Source organism: Mobula birostris, chromosome 14 (assembly GCF_030028105.1).
Source record: "Mobula birostris isolate sMobBir1 chromosome 14, sMobBir1.hap1, whole genome shotgun sequence".
NCBI classification, from domain to species: domain Eukaryota; kingdom Metazoa; phylum Chordata; class Chondrichthyes; order Myliobatiformes; family Myliobatidae; genus Mobula; species Mobula birostris.
This window is the reverse complement of record NC_092383.1, coordinates 78,960,239-78,983,859: the sequence shown is the minus strand read 5'-3', so window position 1 is coordinate 78,983,859 and position 23,621 is coordinate 78,960,239. Positions and strand designations below refer to the sequence as shown.

At 41.3% G+C, this 23,621-nt stretch overlaps 1 protein-coding gene across 3 annotated transcripts in view; it reads right to left on the bottom strand.

The window, feature by feature from the left end:
* Positions 1-23,621, bottom strand: part of rap1aa (RAP1A, member of RAS oncogene family a) — a 114,301-nt gene that overhangs the window by 49,059 nt on the left and 41,621 nt on the right. The window contains exon 1 of one of the 3 annotated variants that reach the window (XM_072278734.1): positions 12,352-12,432. The exons of the other annotated variants lie outside the window; for them this stretch is intronic. The gene's annotated coding sequence lies outside the window, so the exon portion shown is untranslated. Of the gene's footprint in view, positions 1-12,351; positions 12,433-23,621 lie in introns of those variants that run through there. 3 annotated transcript variants of the gene reach the window in all.

Sequence of the window (23,621 nt, the reverse complement as noted above, 5' to 3'; positions counted from 1 at the left end):
AATCTTTATGGGTTGAGCTAAGGAATAGCAGGGGTAAAAGGACCCAGATGGCAGTTATTTATAGGCCTCCAAACAGCTGCAGGGATGTGGACTACAAATTACAACTGGAAATAGAAAAGGCTTGTCAGAAGGGCAGTGTTATGATAATTGTGGGGGATTTTAACATGCGAGTAGATTGGGAAAATCAGGTCAGGACTGGATCTCAAGAGAGAGAATTTGTAGAATGTCTGCGAGATGGCTTTTTAGAACAGCTTGTTGTTGAGCCCACTAGGGGATCGGCTGTACTGGATTGGGTATTGTGTAATGAACCGGAGGTGATTGGAGAGATTGAGGTGAAGGAACCCTTAGGAGGCAGTGATCATAACATGATTGAGTTCACTGTGAAATTAGAAAAAGAGAAGCCGAAATCTGATGTGTCAGTGTTTCAGTGAAGTAAAGGAAACTACAGTGGCATGAGAGAGGAACTGGCCAAAGTTGACTGGAAAGAGACACTGGCGGGAAAGACGGCAGAGCAGCAGTGGCTGGAGTTTATGCGAGAAATGAGGAATGTGCAAGACAGGTATATTCCAAAAAAGAAGAAATTTTCGAGTGGAAAAAGGATGCAACCGTGGTTGACAAGAGAAGTCAAAGCCAAAGTTAAAGCTAAGGAGAGGGCATACAAGGAAGCAAAAATTAGTGGGAAGATAGAGGATTGGGAAGTCTTTAAAACCTTACAAAAGGAAACCAAGAAGGTCATTAAGAGAGAAAAGATTAACTATGAAAGGAAACTAGCAAATAATATCAAAGAGGATACTAAAAGTTTTTTCAAGTATATAAAGAGTAAAAGACAGGTGAGAGTAGATATAGGACCGATAGAAAATGATACTGGAGAAATTGTAATGGGAGGTGAGGAGATGGCAGAGGAACTGAACAAGTATTTTGCATCAGTCTTCACTGAGGAAGACAGCAGGATACCGGACACTCAAGGGTGGCAGGGAAGAGAAGTGTGCGCAGTCACAATTACGACAGAGAAAGTACTCAGGAAGCTGAATAGGCTAAAGGTCGATAAATCTCCTGGACCAGATGGAATGCACCCTCGTGTTCTGAAGGAAGTAGCTGTGGAGATTGCACAGGCATTAGCGATGATCTTTCAAAAGTCGATAGATTCTGGCATGGTTCCGGAAGACTGGAAGATTGCAAATGTCACTCTGCTATTTAAGAAGGGGGCAAGGAAGCAAAAAGGAAATTATAGACCTGTTAGCTTGACGTCGGTGGTTGGGAAGTTGTTGGAGTCGATTGTCAAGGATGAGGTTACAGAGTACCTGGAGGCATATGACAAGATAGGCAGAACTCAGCATGAATTCCTTAAAGGAAAATCCTGCCTGACAAACCTATTACAATTTTTTGAGGAAATTACCAGTAGGCTAGACAAGGGAGATGCAGTGAATGTTGTATATTTGGATTTTCAGAAGGCCTTTGACAAGGTGCCACACGAGGCTGCTTAACAAGATAAGAGCCCATGGACTTACAGGAAAGTTACATACGTGGATAGAGCATTGGCTGATTGGCAGGAAACAGAGAGTGGGAATAAAGGGATCCTATTCTGGTTGGCTGCCGGTTACCAGTGGTGTTCCACAGGGATCAGTGTTGGGGCCGCTTCTTTTTACATTGTACATCAACGATTTGGATTATGGAATAGATGGCTTTGTGGCTAAGTTTGCTGACGATACGAAGATAGGTGGAGGGGCCGGTAGTGCTGAGGAAACGGAGAGTCTGCAGAGAGACTTGGATAGATTGGAAGAATGGGCAGAGAAGTGGCAAATGAAGTACAAAGTTGGAAAGTGTATGGTTATGCACTTTGGCAGAAAAAATAAACGGGCAGACTATTATTTAAATTGGGAAAGAATTCAAAGTTCTGAGATGCAACGGGACTTGGGAGTCCTCGTGCAGGATTCTCTTAAAGTTAACCTCCATGTTGAGTCGGTAGTGAAGAAGGCGAATGCAATGTTGGCATTCATTTCTAGAGGAATAGAGTATAGGAGCAGGGATGTGATGTTGAGGCTCTATAAGGCGCTGGTGAGACCTCACTTGAAGTACTGTGGGCAGTTTTGGTCTCCTTATTTAAGAAAGGATGTGCTGACGTTGGAGAGGGTACAGAGAAGATTCACGAGAATGATTCCGGGAATGAGAGGGTTAACATATGAGGAACGTTTGTCCGCTCTTGGACTGTATTCCTTGGAGTTTAGAAGAATGAGGGGAGACCTCATAGAAACATTTCGAATGTTAAAAGGCATAGACAGAGTGGATGTGGCAAAGTTGTTTCCCATGATGGGGGAGTCTAGTACGAGGGGGCATGACTTCAGGATTGAAGGGCACCCTTTCAGAACAGAAATGCGAAAAAATTTTTTTAGTCAGAGGGTGGTGAATCTATGGAATTTGTTGCCACGGGCAGCAGTGGAGGCCAAATCACTGGGTGTATTAAAGGCAGAGATTGATGGGTATCTGAGTAGCCAGGGCATCAAAGGTTATGGTGAGAAGGCGGGGCAGTGGGACTAAATAGGATAAAATGGATCAGCTCATGATAAAATGGCGGAGCAGACTCGATGGGCCGAATGGCCTACTTCTGCTCCTTTGTCTTATGGAATTGGGGGTTATTTAATTCCACCTTAGGTATGTTTAATGTTCTGGCCTCCAACGTACTTAAGTAGTGAATATAGAATGCTCTGCCCCAAGGGAAGAAACTTCTCTAAGTCAGTTTTAAATGACCAAACTCTTATTTTTAACTATATCCTTTTTTTCCACAATTGCCATACTTCTAACAATATAGCATCTGCCCCATTCGGATCTTGTGTTTCAATAAGGTCATCCTCGGTTTTCTAAACTCCAAAGAATACAAGCTTCTTAATAGGGTAACTCACTCATCTTTGAAATAGCCTTATCTACTCAACCTCCAATCCCATTATATCCTTTCCAACAAAATGGTTGAGATCAAAACCATGAACAATATTCAAGGTGTAGCCTCACCAACATCTTGTACAACTAAAACTGCCCAATTCTTAAATCTCAATCCCTTTGCAATAAAAAGGCCAAAACGCAGTTTGCCCTACTTTCTGGATCTGTCAGCTAATGATTTGGGCACTAGAACTTCTACATACAGTTGCAAGAAAAAGTTTGTGAACCCTTCACAATTACCTGGTCTTCTGCATTACTCATAAAATGTGGTTTGATCTTCAACCACGTCACAATAATAGACACAATCTGCTTAAACTAATAACACAGTTGTATTTCTCATCAGTACTGACTATACCATTTAAACAATCACAATCTAGGTTCAAAAAAGTATGTAAATCTTCAACACCACAAGACATAGGAACAGACTTAGGCCATTCAGCCCATGAGACTGCTCCACCATTCCATCATGGCTGATCCTGGACCCCACTCAACCCCATACACCTGCCTTCTCGCCATATCCTTTGGTGTCCTGACCGATCAGGAAACTATCAACTTCCGCCTTAAATATACCCATAAACTTGGCCTCCACTGCAGCCTGTGGCAGAACATTCCACAGATTGATATTCTCTGGCTAAATAAATTCCTCCTTAGCTTTGTTCTAAAAGGTTATGCCTCAATTTTGAGGCTGTCCGCCCTAGTTCTGGATTCCACACTACAGGAAACATCCTCTTCACATCCACCCTATCTAGTCCTTTCAATATATTTGGTAGGTTTCAATGAAATCCACCCATTCTTCTAAATTTCAGTGAGTACAGGCCCAAGCTGCCAAATGCTCATCATTCCCTCAATCATCCTTGTGAACTTCCTCTGGATTTTCACCAATGACAACACATCTTTTCTGAGATATGGCGCCCAAAACTGTTGACAATACTCCAAGTGCGGCCTATCAGGAGAACACACATCATAGTACAATATTCTGCTTATTATTTTGTTCATGATTATTGCACATTATTGAAAATTATTGCACATTGGTAAACTGTGTATATTCTGTACTTTATTAGTTAAGTCTGTACACTGCTAAGTGTGTTTTTAAACATTGCTGCTGTAATGAAAGAATTTCCCACTCAGGATCAATAAAGTATTATTATAAAGCCTCAGCATTATCTCCTTGCTTAATATTCTAACCTCCAGGGTAATACCTTCTAAAAAAGCCATTTGGAGTCAGGTGGTCCAATCAATGAGACGAGATTGGAGGTGTGGGTTTTAGAAGTGCCTCGCCCTATAAAAAAGACACGCGAAGACAGAGTCTGCTCTACTCAAGAAAGTTGTTTATGTTCACCACACATTGGTCAAAACAATTTTGAGGACCTTAGATGAATTGTAGAGATGCATGAAGTTGAAAAAGGCTACAAAAGCATTTCTAAAGACCTGAATGTTCATCAGTCTACAGTAAGAGATTATCTACTAATGGAGGAAATTCAGTCCTGTTGCTACTCTCCCAAGAAGTGGGCATCCTACAAAGATCACACCAAGGTCACAACATGCAATGCTGAAGGTGGTGAAAAAGAACCCAAGGGTAACAGCAAAAGACCTGCAGAAATCTCTACAACTTGCTACAGTCTCTGTTCATGAGCCACTAAGACAAATACTAAATAAGAATGTTGTTCATGGAAGGGTACCACAGAGGAAACCACTGCTCTCCAAAAATCAAAAGGAAATTAAATTGCTGCACGCCTCAAGTTTGCAGAAGACTACCTGAGTGTTCTGCAATGCTTCTGGACAGATAAGCTCAGACCGATGGTTTGAGATATGTATTTTAATGCATGGAGTATTATGAACAAAGCAGATGAGCTTAGACCTTGGATCAGTTCTTGGAGCTATGATGTTGTGGTGTTACATGCTCAAGGAGATCTGCTTTTTTTGTGAGAATGATGTAATGGTCTTTTGGAGGTCACCTGATGTGATTTTCCTGCCGATGTGAGGTCACGTGCTGACATGTGCCCCGTGACTATATAAGGGTCGACTCAGGTGACGCAGTTAGTTTTTGAGTTTGTAGATTTCCAGGTAGAACGTGTTGTGCCTCCGTTTCTGTTGCATGTCTGTTTTTGTGACACAGTTTCATTTTTTAAAACAGAAGGTGTGTTCTCTTACAAGATATTGTATTATTGAATTGGAAATTTGTGGCTGGAAGTGCCGATTTACTCAATTCTGACACTTGAAGGGACAGTGAAGAATTCATCGAAGGATTGAGAGAAGTTGGCATCGTTTGGCAGTTTAATAAAGAATCAACCTTACTGAGCCTTCGTTGGAGAGAGCCTGCATTGAGATAACTCTTGCAAAAGGACAATGAGTTCATGCAAAAAGGTGCTCTCTCTCTCTCTCTCTCTCTCTCTCTCTAAAGTAATTTCAGTCCACTTAAACTGTTTATTTTCGGCATCGGGAATCCTGTGGACAGAACCAGCAGTAAAGGTGCATCTGTGAAGAAATCCTTCTCCAGAGAAGTCTCTCCCAATTGAATGTGTAAAACTGTTGGACTTTCGAAGTTATCGCTTTAAGAACTATATCTGACTTAAGAACTGTTTTCGCATTTAACGCTTTAAGAACCAGAGCCGAGTGGAGTTGATGAACGGCTGCGTACCTGTTAACCTCCAGTTAAAGTTTTCCTTTGTTTTTTTCCCCCCCTTATCATTTATACGTGTTTAATAAATGTTTGGTTGTTTTTATAAAACCTGTCTCATTTAATATTCAGTGTTGCCAGTTATGTAACAGTGGCCATTAAAGAGACTTGGCTGGTTCAGGGGCAGGAATGGTTACATCGAGTGCCAGGCTTTAGATGTTTCAGAAAGGACAGGGAGGGAGGCAAAAGAGGGGGTCGTGGCACTGTTGATCAGAGATAATGCCATAGCTGCAGAAAAGGAGGAAGTTATGGAGGGATTGTCTACAGAGTCACTGTGGGTGGAAGTTAGGAACAGGAAGGGGGTCAATATATCCACTGGGTGTTTTTTTTTTTTATATATATATAGACCACCCAATAGTTACAGGGACATCAAGGAGCAGATAGGGAGACAGATTCTGAAAAGGTGTAATAACAGGGTTGTCGTGGTGGGAGATTTTAATTTCCCAAATTTCGACTGGCATCTCCCTAAAGTGAGGGGTTTAGATGGGTTGGAGTTTGTTGTGTTCAGGAAGGTTTCTTGACACAATATGTAGATAAGCCTACAAGAAGAGAGGCTGTACGTGATCTGGTATTGGGTAATGAAACTGGTCATGTGCCAGGTCTCTCAGTGGGAGAGTATTTTGGAGATAGTGATCACAATTCTATCTCCTTTACCATAGCATTGGAGAGGGATAGGGACAGACAAGTTAGGAAAGCGTTTAACTGGAGTAAGGGGAAATATGAGGCTATCAGGCAAGAACTTGGAAGCATAAATTGGGAACAGATGTTCTCAGGGAAATATACAGAAGAAATGTGGTAAATGTTTAGGGGATATTTCCGTGGGGTTCTGCATAGGTATGTTAAATGAGACAGGGAAAGGATGGTAGGGTACAGGAACTGTGGTGTGCAAAGGCTGTTGTAAATCTAGTCTGAAGAAGAGCTTACGAAAGGTTCAAAAAAGAAAAAAAAACTAGGTAATGACAAGAGATCTAGAAGATTACCAGGCCAGCAGGAAGGAGGTTAAGAAAGAAATTAGGAGAGCCAGAAGGGACCATGAGAAGGCCTTAGCAGACAGGTTTAAGGAAAAACCCAAGACATTCTACAAGTTTGTGAAGAGCAAGAGGAAAAGACATGAGAGAATAGGACCAATCAAGTGTGACAGTGGAAAAGTGTGTTTGGAACCAGAGGAGACAGCATAAGTACTTAGAGTCAAACAACAGGAATTCTGCAGATGCTGGAAACTCAAGCAACACACACACACACACAAAAGTTGCTGGTGAACGCAGCAGGCCAGGCAGCATCCCCAGGAAGAGGTGCAGTCGACGTTTCAGGCCGAGACCCTTCGTCAGGACTAACTGAAGGAAGAGTGAGTAAGGGATTTGAGAGTTGGAGGGGGAGGGGGAGATCCAAAATGATAGGAGAAGACAGGAGGGGGAGGGATGGAGCCAAGAGCTGGACAGGTGATATGCAAAAAGGATAAGAGAGGATCATGGGACAGGAGGTCCAGGAAGAAAGACAAGGGGGAGGGGGGACCCAGAGGATGGGCAAGGGGTATATTCAGAGGGACAGAGGGAGAAAAAGGAGAGTGAGAGAAAGAACGTGTGTATAAAAATAAGTAACAGATGGGGTACGAGGGGGAGGTGGGGCATTAGCGGAAGTTAGAGAAGTCGAAGTTCATGCCATCAGGTTGGAGGCTACCCAGACGGAATATAAGATGTTGTTCCTCCAACCTGAGTGTGGCTTCATCTTTACAGTAGAGGAGGCAGTGGACAGACATGTCAGAAAGGGAATGGGATGTGGATTTAAAATGTGTGGCCACTGGGAGATCCTGCTTTCTCTGGCGGACAGAGCGTAGATGTTCAGCAAAGCGGTCTCACATAAAAGTTGCTGGTGAACGCAGCAGGCCAGGCAGCATCCCCAGGAAGAGGTGCACTTCTCACGCTCTTAAACTTTTCGATGATTTTAAGTTCCCTGGCCCCCACCACTTTATTTTCACCATGGATGTCCAGTCCCTATATACTTCCATCCCCCATCAGGAAGGTCTCAAAGCTCTACGCTTCTTTTTGGATTCCAGACCTAATCAGTTCCCCTCTACCACCACTCTGCTCCGTCTAGCGGAATTAGTCCCTACTCTTAATAATTTCTCCTTTGGCTCCTCCCACTTCCTCCAAACTAAAGGTGTAGCTATGGGCACCCGTATGGGTCCTAGCTATGCCTGCCTTTTTGTTGGCTTTGTGGAACAATCTATGTTCTGTGCCTATTCTGGTATCTGTCCCCCACTTTTCCTTCGCCACATCGACAACTGCATTGGCGCTGCTTCCTGCACGCATGCAGAGCTCGTTGACTTTATTAACTTTGCCTCCAACTTTCACCCTGCCCTCAAGTTTACCTGGTCCATTTCCGACACCTCCCTCCTCTTTCTAGATCTTTCTGTCTCTGTCTCCAGAGACAGCTTATCCACTGATGTCTACTATAAGCCTACTGACTCTCACAGCTATCTGGACTATTCCTCTTCTCACCGTCTCTTGCAAAAACGCCATCTCCTTCTCGCAATTCCTCCGTCTCCGCCGCATCTGCTCTCAGGATGAGGCCTTTCATTCTAGGACGAGGGAGATGTCTTCCTTTTTTAAAAAAAAGGGGCTTCCCTTCCTCCACTATCAACTCTGCTCTTAAACGCATCTCCCCCATTTCACATACATCTGCTCTCACTCCATCCTCCCACCACCCCACTAGGAATAGGGTTCCCCTGGTCCTCACCTACCACCCCACCAGCCTCCGGGTCCAACATATTATTCTCCGTAACTTCCGCCAACTCCAACGGGATCCCACCACTAAGCACATCTTTCCCCCCCCACCTCTCTCTGCATTCCGCAGGGATCGCTCCCTACGCAACTCCCTTGTCCATTCGTCCCCCCCATCCCTCCCCACTGATCTCCCTCCTGGCACTTATCCGTGTAAGCGGAACAAGTGCTACACATGCCCTTACACTTCCTCCCTTACCACCATTCAGGGCCCCAAACAGTCCTTCCAGGTGAGGCAACACTTCACCTGTGAGTCGGCTGGGGTGACATACTGCGTCCAGTGCTCCCGATGTGGCCTTTTATATATTGGCGAGACCCGACGCAGACTGGGAGACCGCTTTGCTGAACATCTACGCTCTGTCCGCCAGAGAAAGCAGGATCTCCCAGTGGCCACACATTTTAATTCCACATCCCATTCCCATTCTGACATGTCTATCCACGGCCTCCTCTACTGTAAAGATGAAGCCACACTCAGGTTGGAGGAACAACACCTTATATTCCGTCTGGGTAGCCTCCAACCTGATGGCATGAACGTCGACTTCTCTAACTTCCGCTAATGCCCCACCTCCCCCTCGTATCCCATCTGTTACTTATTTTTATACACACATTCTTTCTCTCACTCTCCTTTTTCTCCCTCTGTCCCTCTGACTATACCCCTTGCCCATCCTCTGGGTGCCCCCCCCCCATCTTTCTTCCCGGACCTCCTGTCCCATGACCCTCTCTTATCCCTTTTGCCTATCACCTGTCCAGCTCTTGGCTCCATCCCACTCCCTCCTGTCTTCTCCTATCATTTTGGATCTCCCCCTCCCCCTCCAACTTTCAAATCCCTTACTCACTTTTCCTTCAGTTAGTCCTGATGAAGGGTCTCGGCCTGAAACGTCGACTGCACCTCTTCCTGGGGATGCTGCCTGGCCTGCTGCGTTCACCTGTTGCATTTGTGTGTGTTGCTTAAGTACTTAGAGTACTTTGTTTCAGTATTCACTATCGAAAATGATTTTGGCAATTGTAGGGATGACTTACAGCGGCCTGAAAAGCTTGAGCATGTAGATATTAAGAAAGAGGATGTGCTGGAACCTTTGGAAAGCATCAAGCTGGATAAGTCACACACAGCAAAGTTGCTGGTGAACACAGCAGGCCAGGCAGCATCTCTAGAAAGAGGTACAGTCAACGTTTCGGGCCGAGACCCTTCGTCAGGACTAAGTGAAAGAAGAGCTAGTAAGAGATTTGAAAATGGGAGGGGGAGGGGGAGATCCAAAATGATAGGAGAAGACAGGAAGGGGAGGGATGGAGACAAGAGCTGGACAGTTGATTGATAAAAGGGATATGAGAGGATCATGGGACAGGAGGCCCAGGGAGAAAGAAAAAGGGGAGGGGGGGAAACCCAGAGGATGGGCATAGTGAGAGGGACAGAGGGAGAAAAAGGAGAGAGAGAAAGAAAGAATGTGTGTATATAAATAAATAACGGATGGGGTACGAGGGGGAGGTGGGGCATCAGTGGAATTTTGAGAAGTCAATGTTCATGCCATCAGGTTGGAGGCTACCCAGACAGAATATAAGGTGTTGTTCCTCCAACCTGAGTGTGGCTTCATCTTTATGGTAGAGAAGGCCGTGGATAGACACATCAGAATGGGAATGGGACATGGAATTAAAATGTGTGGCCACTGGGAGATCCGGCTTTCTCTACTGTAAAGACAGGACATTGACAGGATACAAAACTGGGCTGAGAAGTGGCAGATGGAGTTCAACCCAGATAAGTGTGAGGTGGTTCATTTTGGTAGATCAAATATGATGGCAGGATATAGCATTAATGGTAAGACTCTTGGCAGTGTGGAGAATCAGAGGGATCTTGGGGGTCCAAGTCCATAGGAAACTCAAAGCTGCTACACAGGTTGACTCTGTGGTTAAGGCAGCATATGGTGCATTGGCCTTCATCAATTGTGCGACTGAGTTTAAGAACCAAGAGGTAATGTTGCAGCTATATAGGACCCTGGTCAGACCCCACTTGGAGTACTGCGCTCAGTTCTGGTTGCCTCACTACAGGAAGGATATGGAAACCACAGAAAGGGTGCAGAGGAGATTTACAAGGATGTTGCCTGGCTTGCGGATCCTTACGATAATAGGTTCAGTGAACTCGGACTTTTCTCCTTGGAGTGACGAAGGTTGAGAGGTGACCTGATAGAGGTGTACAAGATGATGAGAGGCAGTGATCATGTGGATAGTCAGAGGCTTTTTCCCATGGCTGAAATGGCTAGCACGAGAGGGCACAGTTCTAAGGTGCTTGAAAGTAGGCACAGAGGACATGTCAGAAAAACTGAGGGCAATGGGTAACCCTAGGGAATTTCTAAGGTAAGGCCATGTTCGGCACAGCTTTGTGGGCCGAAGGGCCTGTATTGTGCTGTAGTTTTTCCTATGTTTCTATGAGAAAAAAGTTGAACTTTTTGGCATATTTGGAAGAAAAAAGGCACTGCACACCAACACCAAAACTTCATCCTAACTGTGAAGCATAAGTGGAAGGAGCATCATGGTTTGGGGCTGTTTTGCTGTCCCAGGACCTGGACAGCTTGCAATTATTGAGGGACAATGAATCCAAAAATTGTATCAAGACACGGAGAATGTCAGGGTAGCAGCCCATCACTTGAAGCTTAAAAGTTGGATGATGCAACACAACAGTGATCCGAAACACAAGAGTAAATCAACAGAATAGTAAAAAAAATCGTTTTGGAATGGCCAAGTCGGAGTCTAGACCTTAACCCAATTAAGATGCTGTGGCATGGCCTAAGATGGCTATTCATGCAAGGCTTCACAGGAAAATTGATGAACTGAAACAGATGTGTGGAGGTACGTTCTAAAATTCCTCTTCACTGATGTGCAAGTCTGATCAACAACTACAGGAAACGTTTGGTGGAGGTCATTGCTGAAGGAATTATTAAATACAAGAGTTTGCATACTTACTCCAGCCTGGGCTGTGAATGATTAAACAACGTGTTTAATAAAAATATGAAAAGTACAACTGTTTGTGTGTTATTAGTTTAGGCACATTATGTTTGTCTATTATTGTCACTTAGATGAAGATCAGACCACATTGAGTAATTAATGCAGAAAACTAGGTAACTGCAAAGGATTCAAACTTTTTCTTGCAACTGTTTCTCAGAATTTCACTCATCTGCAGACTTTCTCCATGAGATAATGCTTTTAATTCCCCTTAAACTGTACAACTTTGTATTTTCCCCACAGTAATCTGTACTTATCAAATTTTCTTCCACTTTAGCTACATCCTACCGAGGTAACACAGCCTACCCTTATACCCATTTTCAGCCAGCCTGGAAACATTGCACTTTATTCACTCCTAAGAAAACTATTCTATAAACTATACAAACTATTGAGGCTTAAGAACCAGTCCACAAGTACTTCCACTATGACTAATTCTTTCAGTTTCCCGTGATAATCAGTTCCCAATCCATTTCAACTAAATCACTTCCTGCAATAGCTTAGACTAATTTATGTAACAGCCTCATAAGCTATGTTGTCAAATGCTTCTTGGAAGCTGGTGTATACCACATCTACAGGTTTCCTTCTATCAATTCTCCCATCACATTCTCAAAGAATGATCAAATATGTCAAATATGTACTGTTCATAAACACACTAATATTCAATGTTCCTACATTGTTTCCTACTAACTGATGCTGGCATCTTGCCCATAATGTTGATTAATTGACTTGTTATTCCTTGCTTAGTCTTCCTTTTAGAAGGGAGTCACATTGGCTCCTATCCCAAAAATTATCCACTTTTGAAAAAAATTGACAAATTTTTACATCTCTACAGTCACCTCTTAAAAATCGGATGCAGGCCATTCATCCTGGACATGTTACATAATAACAGCATACCAACAGTATGCTGTTATTGAGAAGATGATAAGTAAATGAATCAGAAACCAGTCAAAGAACATTGCAGAATTCACTCACTAGTGTGCCACTAGTTCTACAGAAAACTGCTGGCGTTCCCTCAACCCATTCAGGATTTCTGTGCAAGTGTGTACAATAAGGTGAGAAACCAAAATGTCTTGACAGCTGTTGGCCAGGCCTCAAGTCTACACACCACTGGAATCCTGTGGAAAAGCAAACAAAGATAAAAAATTTCTAGCACTTATGATAGCTAATTCACCTGAGCAACATGCACCAGGTTGCAACTAATAGAGAATCTGCATTTTTTTTAAATTAATACTTCAGAGATTAAGGCAGGACTTAATAATACAGTGGGAGCCACAGTAGCATAGAGGTTAGCACAATACTATTACAGCTCAAGGCAGAGTTCAATTCTCTGAAAGGAAATTGTATGTCCTCCCCATGAACCCATGGGTTTCCTCTAGGTGCTCTGGTTTTCTTCCACAGTCCAAAGACGTACCATTTATTAGGTTAATTGGTCATTGCAAATTGTCCTGTGATTATTCTGAAGTCAAATAGATGGATTGCTGGGCAATGAAGCTTGCTGGGCTAGAAGGACCTGTTCCGCACCATCTCCAAATAAATAAAAATGAGTTCGAAAATTAAGTTTGAGTACTTCTGAGTATAGTGTCAGAAAGCAAAACAGGACAGATACAGGCCCTTCTGCCCAACCTGTCCAAACCAAACATGGTACCCATCCAGCTAGCCCCAGTTTCCTGCATTTGGCCCATATCCCAAGTCTCATCGTTCAGTACCTAAACGTTTTTCCTCTTCACCACCACCACCCCCCCCCCCCCAACTCACACTAAACTCAAGCCCTCTAGATTTGGACTTCCTTGGGGAAAAAGACTTTGACATCATCCACCTTATCTATGCCTCTGATTTTAAATATTTTAAATATGAAGGTCACCCTTCATTCTCTTACATTCCAAGAAATAAATGCCAAGCCAGCTATTCTCTCCCCTTGAAGCTCAGGCCCTCTACTCCTGGCAGCATCCTCAATCTTTTCTGCATTCCCTCCAGTTTAATTACATCTTTCCTATAACAAAATAACCAAAACTGTATGTAGTACAGCAAGTACAGATTCACCACAACCTATCCAACTGCAGTATGTCCCAACTCCTATACTCAAGAACCTGACTTTTCACCTTGTCTACCTGCGACACCGTTTCAAACTATGCATTTGTATTCAGTCACTGTTCCATTACACTCCTTAGTGCCCTACCATAGTACAATCCCAGCACACTTGACTTTCCAAAACGCATGACCTCACATTCAACTATATTTGAAATCCATATACCACTCAACCCAATTCATTAACTGACCAAGATCTTCTTTGTATTCTACAATGACCTCCTTCACAAACAGTGTCATCAACAAATTTGCTGATCAAGTTTTATGCATTCACATCTAATTGTTTTTATAAACAATTGAGTCTCAACACTGATCCCTGATACATTAGTTACTGGCCTCCATTTTAGGAAAACCCCTTCAACCACCATACTCTGCTTCCCAAGCCAATTTTGAATCGGCCCAACTTGGTCTCCCTGGATTTCATGGGATCTAGCCTTCCAGACAAACCTACCATGCAGGACCTTAAGATAACATCCGCTGTAGTACCCTCATTTACCTCTGGTTAAACCTTGGTAAGTTCTTTGAAGGATTATCAACCACAACTTTCCATGCACTAACACATGATGCCTCCTCTTAATCAAATTGTCGATCCAAATACTGAGAGACCTTGTCTTTTTACCTCCGGTAATTTCCCCCTCTATTGTTGTCAGGCTGACTGCCTGTAGTTCCCTAGCTTGACCTTGCTACCCTTCCTGAAGGATGGAACATTGGCCACCTTCCAGTCTTCAAGAACTTCACTAGTGACCAATGAAGTAATATCTCCACAAGTGCCACTGCAATTTCACATTAAGCCTGCCACAAAGTCCAAGGATACACTTGGTGAGACCCTGGGGATTTAGTCACTAATATGCTGCAAAGCTAATACCTCCAGTAATACAAATATTCTCCAAAGCATCACTTATCCTTACCCCCATTTCTTCAGCAACTATCATTTCTCCTCAGTACACATCATATTTATTAAAAATCCCACCCATTTCCTGCAGCTTCAGTCATGGGCAACCTTGTTCAATGGGGGATTTACTGTCCCTGGCAACCCTTTTACATAGCTATAAAACCTCTTTACCTGCCAGATCCATTGCACTACCCTTTGCTCTCCTGATTTCCCTCTTAACAGTAGTCCTTATTGTTTTATAAAGTGATTCACTCATCCCCAACCTCCCAAACCCAAAGTTTCCTTTTCTTGACCAGAGCCTCAATATCATCTCATCAATCAATGTTCCCTAAACTTGCCAGGTTTACTCTTCATCTTAAGATCAAGATGCTGCTCCTGACACTTGATATCAAAGCCCTCCAATTACTTTTCAGTCCTTTCCTTCCGACAGACTCATCCAATGAACCTTTACTAGATCCTGCCTAATTACCCCAAATTAGCCCTGCTCTAGTTTAGCACCCCAACTTGTGAACTCATCCTGTCCTTTTCCATCACCATCTTAAATTGCATTAGGATTAATAGAGCCAAACGACTCCCTAATAGCTAGTTATTACTTTAAACCAGCAGCACTGACTGGCAAACTGCATTTCAATATTGTGGGTAATGCTTGTTTCGCTTCCACCCACTTGTTAGGTTTATGCTGTAAATGGTGTATGTTGACACAGAACTTAACATTGATAATCACATTTACCCAGGAAGCAGCCCATGAATAATCTGAACAAGGCAAGTTTAGACTTAATAGCTCACATAGGTAGCTTACTACTGACAGCAAACCTTGGTCTTCTATATTTTGAAAGAATAAGTCAATGAAACAAGAGGTGACAACAGTTTGACATTTGAAAGATTGAGAAATCTGGTAAACTGAAATGTTAAGTACTCATAAAAGCACAGAGGTATAAAGAGAGTTCAGACTAATAAGGATCAGAAGAAGAAATGTATGATACGGAAACAGAATTAATGACAAATAAATCAGATAGGACAGCAGCCACATGGTCATGGATGAAAACTAAAACTGCACAGTTAGGAAGTGGTAGGCAAGGAAGAGGCAAGATGATGATTTATTAACTACATTAAATGACTTGAAGGTAATAGATTAAAACAGTCTGGACAATTGTAGGTGATCAAATAGTATACTAGGATGATAAATAACTTCTGGTGTAGAATTTTTGGCAGTGGTCATGGGTTTCATTTGAAATAATATATTCAGGATTCTACTATACAAGGTAAAACGAAATATTAAATTTCAGATAAACTTTAAGCCAACTGATGTGGCCAATTCAATTAGCTGAATGGCCTCAGTGTACTGAGTTTCCAGTAACCTAGTCTTTTTCACACATTCAATTCTGTTTTACCACACCAACTGGGAGAATTTACAGCAACCAATTAAAAGTAACCAATTATTCTAACAGCATAACAGCAGAAACTGTAGCACCAAAGGAAACCCCATGTGATGGAGAATGCAAACTCTACAAACCTCCAAGGTCAGGACCAAGTCCAAGTGTCTGGAGCTAGAAAGCAGCAGCACTAACTGCTGTGCCACCATGCAGCCCAACACTAAACAATTAAGCTCTCCAACCCACTTGGAAAATGCACTCCAACAAGTCACTACCCTCCGGCTGAAGAACTTTCTTACTAACTCCAAATGACCAAGCCCTTGAGATACATCTCTGCTTCTGAGCCAGGGGAAGCATTAGCTATTTATCTACTCTATCCGCTTCAGACATTTCTACATTTGGAAGCATTGAAATACTTGAATAAAGACTGGATTATCAAGTGGCAGTTAGGCAATGCCAATATACAGTATACATAGTACTTCACAACTAGAGATCAGACTAAGTCCAGAAGTTACAGGTATGCATTTAAGTTTGATAAATCTAGTAAATCAGACCAGAGATTCATTTTATACCCTCAAGGTATCCAAAGGAATTTCTGTAATGATACCCAGTTATTAATTCTGATCTACTGATGGCTTACAGAATTAATGCTAGCCTATAACAGTGATACAAATGATCTAATCCATTAATTTCAACCAGAAAATTTTAACTCCTTTCACTTTTGCTGGACATTAAAAAATTGAACTGTTTATATTTATAACAATATTTTGTGATAAAATTAAGTCACTTTGAAACTCAAGGTAATCAGCACTTAAAATTCCAATACTGCATATTCTCAGTATTTGATGAAAATCAATTCCAATTCTCAGCCTTTCCAAAGCCAATGTGCAAATATTACTTTCCTAACCCAAAAGTATACATGGAAAACAGCCAATATATCGAGGTCTGAAAAGCAGTAATAAATGAAAGTAAACAGTCAGCTTTAGTAACCTTGGTTAATTGACATATGTTGGCCAGGTCACAAGGATCTTCCTCTTTTTCAGTATCTGACTCTCAAGACTAAAATACAGCTGATGAAGTTCAGTCATTGCTGGAATTCTTCCTTACATGAAGCACATTTCTCAATCTGATATGCTTAAAGAGATGCATGAAGTAAATTATGCAGTTTATGCAACATGTCAGTTTACAAAAATTTGCATACATGAAATTGGCAGCAATAGAAACATCTTCTGAAGCAGGAACAGCATAATTGATGATTGTTGCCATCACAACCAAAATGTTCCACCACCAACCAGAGATTTTGCTCTCCAGTCAGGAATTAAACGGCACGGTATACCAAACCTACTCGGCTGACTCACAATTAATTGCTGTTCTCATGCTCATTTGATGTTCAGGACAAAAAGTGACATGCAACTTTAACTTCAAGTTATACAATTCATTCTTCAAATCTACAATGGGTCTTTTTTCACATCAGGATACCAAACTTGAGTGTATTGTTAATATAGAAACATAGAAAACCTATAGCACAATACAGGCTAAGAAAACCTTTAGCCCACAATGCTGTGCCGAACGTGTACTTACTTTAGAAATTACCTAGGGTTACCCATAGCCCCCTATTTTTCTAAGCTCCATGTACCTATCCAGGAACCTCTTAAAAGACCCTATTGTATCCCCCTCCACGCACTCACCACGTTAAAAAAACTTACCCCTGACATCCCCTCTGTACCAACTTCCAAGTACCTTAAAACTGTAACCTCTTATATTAGCCATTTCAGCCCTGAGAAAAAGCCTCTGCCTATCTGCACGATCAATATGAAATATTAAAAATGTGGGATTGCACATATGGACTCATTGAAAGAGGATGTCTTTAAAAAAAACAACTAATGAGAGAAAGCAATATGGAAAGCATCTTTCCACAGATGCTGCCTGTAAAGCACTTCCAGTATTATAAATTTAAAAATTGATGACTCCGTTTTTTTTTTATTAGAGTTATAGAACACTACACAGAAACCGGCCCTTCAGTCTATCTAGTCTGTGCCAAGCCATTAATCTGCCTAGTCCCATCAACCCGCACCCAGACCACAGCCCTCCCTACGCCTCCCATCCAAGTATCTATCCAAAATTTCTCTTAAATGTTGAAATTGACCCCGCATCCACCACTTGCGCTACCAGCTCGTTCCATACTCACCAGCTCTGAGGGAAGGGGTTTTCACTCATGTTCCCCTTAAACATTCCTTTCACCCTTAACGCACAACTTCTCGTTCTAGTCTCATCCAAATTCAGTGGAAAAGTCTGCTTGCGTTTACCCTATATCTGGTCCCTTAGAATACCTTCCAATAACTTTCCCACTACTGATGCCAGGATCACCAGCCTGTAATTTCCTATCTGACTCTAAGATTAGCTAGCCTGCAATCCTGTGGCACCTCACCCCTGGCTAAAGGTGCTTTGAAAATCTCTGCTCAGGCCCCTGCAAAAGCACTAGCTTTCCACAGGATCCGAGGGAACACGTTGTCATGCCCTGGGGATCATCCAATCTATTTTGCCACAAGGCAGCAAATGCCCCCTCCTTTAATCTGTATAGGGTCTATGAACTCAATGCTGTTTTGCCTCACTTCTCTAGACCATATCAAAATCCCAAGTAAATAGAGAGGCAAAAAAATCTATTTACGATCTCCCACAGCTCCCTCAGTTCCATGCATACTGTAGGTGACCACTTATCTTCCAACTGACCAATTTTGCTCTTTGCCATCCTTTTGTTCTCAACATACTTGTAGAAGCCATTGGGATAATTCTTGTCTGCTGGAGCAAACGTGAGGAATTCTGCAGATGCTGGAAATTCAAGCAACACACATCAAAGTTGCTGGAGCAACCTCATTTTCTTTTGGCCCCCTTGATTTCCTTAAGCGTCTCTTGCATTTCTTATACTCAAATACCTCTTTTTCTCCTTCCTGTCTATACCTATGATGCACCATTTTTTAAATATAATCATGACCATAATATCCCTCAACAATCAAGGTTCCTTAAACCAGGTTTCCTTGCCTTTTATTCAGAAAGGAACATACAAACTCCGTCCTTGTAAAAATTTCATTTCACTTCAGAAGGCCACCCACTTAATTACACCTTTGCTAGAAAAACAAGCTGTCCCAATCCACACTTAATTGATCCTTTCTGATACAATCAGAATTGGCCTTTCTCCAATGTAGAATCTCAACCCAAAGACCAGACCTTTCTTTTCCATAATTACCTTGAATTCAAGTGGAACTGTGTCCTTGCCCAAGATGGCAAAAAGGGACAGAACGGAAGAGTGAGAAGATGTCGCTGGGAATAGTGGCAATTATAGTAGTAAGGAAATCTTCATGAAGAGAGGCACTGGTGTGTAAAAAAAAAAGGCCTCAACAGGTAAACCATACACCAAGTGAATGAATTAAATCCTCACATGAAGCAGAATAGGGGACAAGATAGGTGTGGAGTTTGTAACTTTGTAATGGATTGGTTGTTAGCCTATTCCCATTGCCCCTAAGGCAAAAATAACATTAGGTAAAGAATTAGGGATGGTTCATGGAAAAAGCCTTCAGAAAGTAATGTAATTTAAGTTTTGTTCAAGTGTAGGAGGCAGCATGAACACACACAATATAACAGCTTGGGAACATGGAGACTATTTCATACTTCAAGGAAAAGCAGCAGCGTGGACCAATGCAAGTTTCCAAAATTGCAAATTTAATTTATTTATTTATTTTTAAAAAGTATGGAGATGGAGAAGCTGCTGAAGAGTACAATTTGTCTGCTGAAAGTAATATGGGGGAAAGAGGGTAAAAAAATGAAATGGAGAAAGATTTGCAACTTTAGGTTTGAATGCCATGAAGGATACAGTCGAATTGTGGACTGGAACAACTTTTGATAATGCAATGGTGCAAATTATGTATGATCATGTCAGCAAGTAATGTTAAGTGTAATTTTAGAATTTCTATTGCTTTGGACCAATTTAAAAGGAAGTTAGCATGCATGACTAGCATGAGTTAGATCCATTTGGGCAGGATTCGATTGACAAGCATGAAGACTGAAGTAATTTTGGCATGGCGTAATTATGTACACAAATTTGTCCAAGGTTATAACATTTTATTCCAGACATTAGAGGTGATCAAACAAGAGGAAATATTGCTTCCAGCCTAATTAGAGGTTTTAAAAAGTGGTAGATTAAACTCATGGCATCACTTGATATAAATTCAATTATGTTTGAGACTTCAACAGGAAAGTGCTTGTATACATATCTTTATCCTTGTGATAGAAGGCAACCTTATCTGTCAGGTTACATCCAACTTTCACTGTCTATTTCTGACCCTCCCTAAGTTCAGGGATATTTTAACGATCAGAATCCATACAAGCCTACAAGGAAATGCTGGAAAAACTCAGGTTAAGCAGTAAAGAGAAATAAATTTAATATTATAGGTCAACAACCAATGATCTAAAAGATAAACTTTTTTCCCCATAGATGCAGCCAAAGTTGTTGACATGTGACTCAGAGGCAAAAGTTTGTTATATTGTCACAGCAGTAAAGACATGTCAGCATCTTAACACGAATGACCTTGGAGTATTCTGTCAAGCAAGTACACCTACAAATTAACTACTTCATTAGAACCAAATAGTTTGTCCAGCAATTTGGAATAGAATTCAAAATCCTCACCACAGTTTAGAGTTACTGCCATAACCACGTTTTCTCCTATATAAAACAGTTGAATGGGCAATGCACAATAATTCCTTGCAAAAGGCCAAGACTGACTCAAAAGGCTTTCAAATTTTTCATACAATAACCTGAATCCATCTATAAAATATCTAGTGATGAGGCAAATTAGAATTTTGAATTAAATCCTCTAACACAAGAGAATCAAATATTTCTATTATACACAATACCACTACCTTAGAAATAAGAGCTGATGGAAAGTTTTGATTTACCCAAATCAGGTCAGTTTTTTTTTCCTGTTTTTATGCAAAGATCTGAAATAAAGTAAAATGCAGATGCTTAAGAACAGCCTACAAAAAGACTGTTTACAAAATTGCCAAGTTGTACAGTCAGATACTCGTAATGCTCGGAACAGGTAGTGGGAATACTATCAAAGTTTTAGAATGAAAGTATAGTTCCTGTTCTCAATGGGCAGAGGCTATGAAGCTGTATTTAGTCAAGCAATGTCTAATGTTAGAGTTGCCTTTGAGTTTCTATTTTTGATTAGGAGACTGGACAAAGCAGACAAGCCTTCATCTATTTTCTCTCCTCATTTAAGTGATCAATAAGTGGTTCCTGACAGATCAGTAGTACATACAATGGATAAAGAAACTTTTTTTTTTAAAAAAAAAGTAACAATAGCACAGAAACATGCAGATTCTCGTTAATAGGGGCACATCTGGACCAGTATATTTTGGCACAATTAAGTGGCTGTTCCAATTAGCCAGAAATAGCTGCTAATGTATATAAAAAAATAAATTACTGTTTAATAAATTATGTATTTAAATGAAATGCAAAACAAATTATGTATTTAAATGAAATGCAAAACAAATTAGAGCACTACTAATACTGGTACAGTATTATAAAACTGTTTTGGTTCCTAATACAGTAGTTATTGTAAGAATTCATCCAGTGGATACTTATGTATTCTTCTGATTGACTAATGAACAAAATTAGTACAGATACAGACCATTTGTGCAGATAATAGACTGCCTTCATACAGTGCTTTCAACAACTGCATCCTCCAAATCTTCATTTTCATTTCAACATTCAAGATGATTGTCAATACCTTCAAATTCTTCGTAGTTCCTAACTTGAAGTAATCAAATAGTTTCATTTTCTGCCATTTCTAGTATCTCCCAACCTGAAAGCTTCAAACCACAGTACGCAAAGCAGTCCTGAATTGTCTTACTGCCTATTTTGCCAACTATCAGTGGGGAAAAATAAATCACATTTTGAACACACAGCAACATTTTAAAAATATTCACTCTAAGTGTCTAACAGCGACATAAACGCACACAACTGATGTTAGTTGAAAACTATTCAACAGCAGTCTCATGTCCCAATTAAGCGACAGTGTACCCAAATAAATGAAAGGAATCCCACTGAGTTTTTTTGATTAGCTTTTGTTCAAGATTTGTCGTAACTAAGCAGTTGCCCTGATTAACTGATGTCCCAATTAACTAGAATCCATTGTATCGACAAGTGCACAGTACAGTTCAGTAGATCTACATTAATATTGCCCCATCCACAAAATTTAACCACATTCCCCAACAATAATTGCCAAAAATTGCAATGCAATGATGCAAGTTCATCAGAACACAAATAGATTACAAAAGTTCTTATCCATCACTCAGCACATGAAAGATTAGCATTTTAGTTTCTTTGATACAACAGAATCCAAATTTGATATAGTCACAGCTTCAACTGACCATTAACTTAAGAATTCAGGGTAAGACTAGATTTTAAGAAATCTCTCCATATAAGCCTAATCAAAACGTGTACAGATTCAGCCTGCAATGGTTACATAGTTCACAAAGACTGCTTTGGCAAAGAGCTTTCAAGCTGTGTACATACACCTACTGATGCTTCTGTACACATCTTCAGTGATGTTCCTGGAATCATTGGGTGTTTCGGGTCTTTCACCATCAAACAACCTCCTCCAGGTGACCCAGCTGGGGCTGATCAGACCCCAGCTTGTGTCCAGATGGCTAGCTACTTATGATTCTATGGCTCCCCTCTTTTGAGCCACAGCCATTTTGAGGCCCCCTCTGCCGCATCGGTCATACTGCGGATGGCTCTCCTCTTCCTCTCTCCCCCGATGCCCAAAATGCTGAAGGCTCTAACTGAGGAACGGGCTGCAAATCCCCTACAACCGACCTCCACTGGGAGACACCTTGCTCTCCATCCAGCCTGCTGACAGTTGCTGACCAGTCCTGGGTACTTGGAGAGCAAACACCCTTTAATTTCCAGATTCTTCAATGTTTTTAGTGAACATTTCACTGTCCATCTCCTTTTCAATATATTAATTTTTTTGCCAAATTCTGAAAATTTTCTTAATTCTCAGACTGACAACACAAGCCATTTCCCTTAGCAACCACATCAGACCACTTTATTGTTTTGAAATCCTACAGATATCAAAAATTCAAAATCAAAACAGAAAATGCTAGAAATATTCAGGTGTGACTGCATCTGAGCTAACATTCATGGTCAAAAGATCCTTTGTCAGAACAGGGACGGAGACATTTTAAGCTGCAGTCAAAGTTGAAGATTTCACAACTGCCACATTTGACCAATTAACCTTTATTACAGATAATCCCAATGGTCACCATGATTTTACCTTAGAGATACCCTTTCTTTGCATTTCTGACAAACTGTCTGTGACGATGAATGTTGGCTCCCTTTCCCTTCGTGCATTTCAATTATCTCCAACCTTCTCACTTTGATAGATTGCATCCTAAAGATAATCTATTTGTAGTTACTATTCCACAAATTACTAGAAATTTAAGGTAGTGCATTTTTGAAAGGCCAAGGCAAGAGAATAATAAATGATAAGATACCAAATGTAGGAAGAACAGATATACCCTAATGCACATTACCATAGGTTCAGAAGGACAGGCAAAAGGGATACAGATCTTGACACAACACAAAAAGCCAAAATATTCTATGAAGGCTGTCACACCAGGATGGATACTTGAAGGAATAGAACATCTTCTTGAACCACTACAATACTTCTCGCAAAGGTACACTCAAAGTGGTTGACTAAGGTCCAGGATTTAGACAAAGCAACAAACAAGCCATTTACAAATCAAAATAAAGTGCAACTTGAAGTGGAAATCTGTAGGTGGTGTTCTCATCTTTGTCCATCCTGTTGGATGAAGTCACAGGTTTGGGT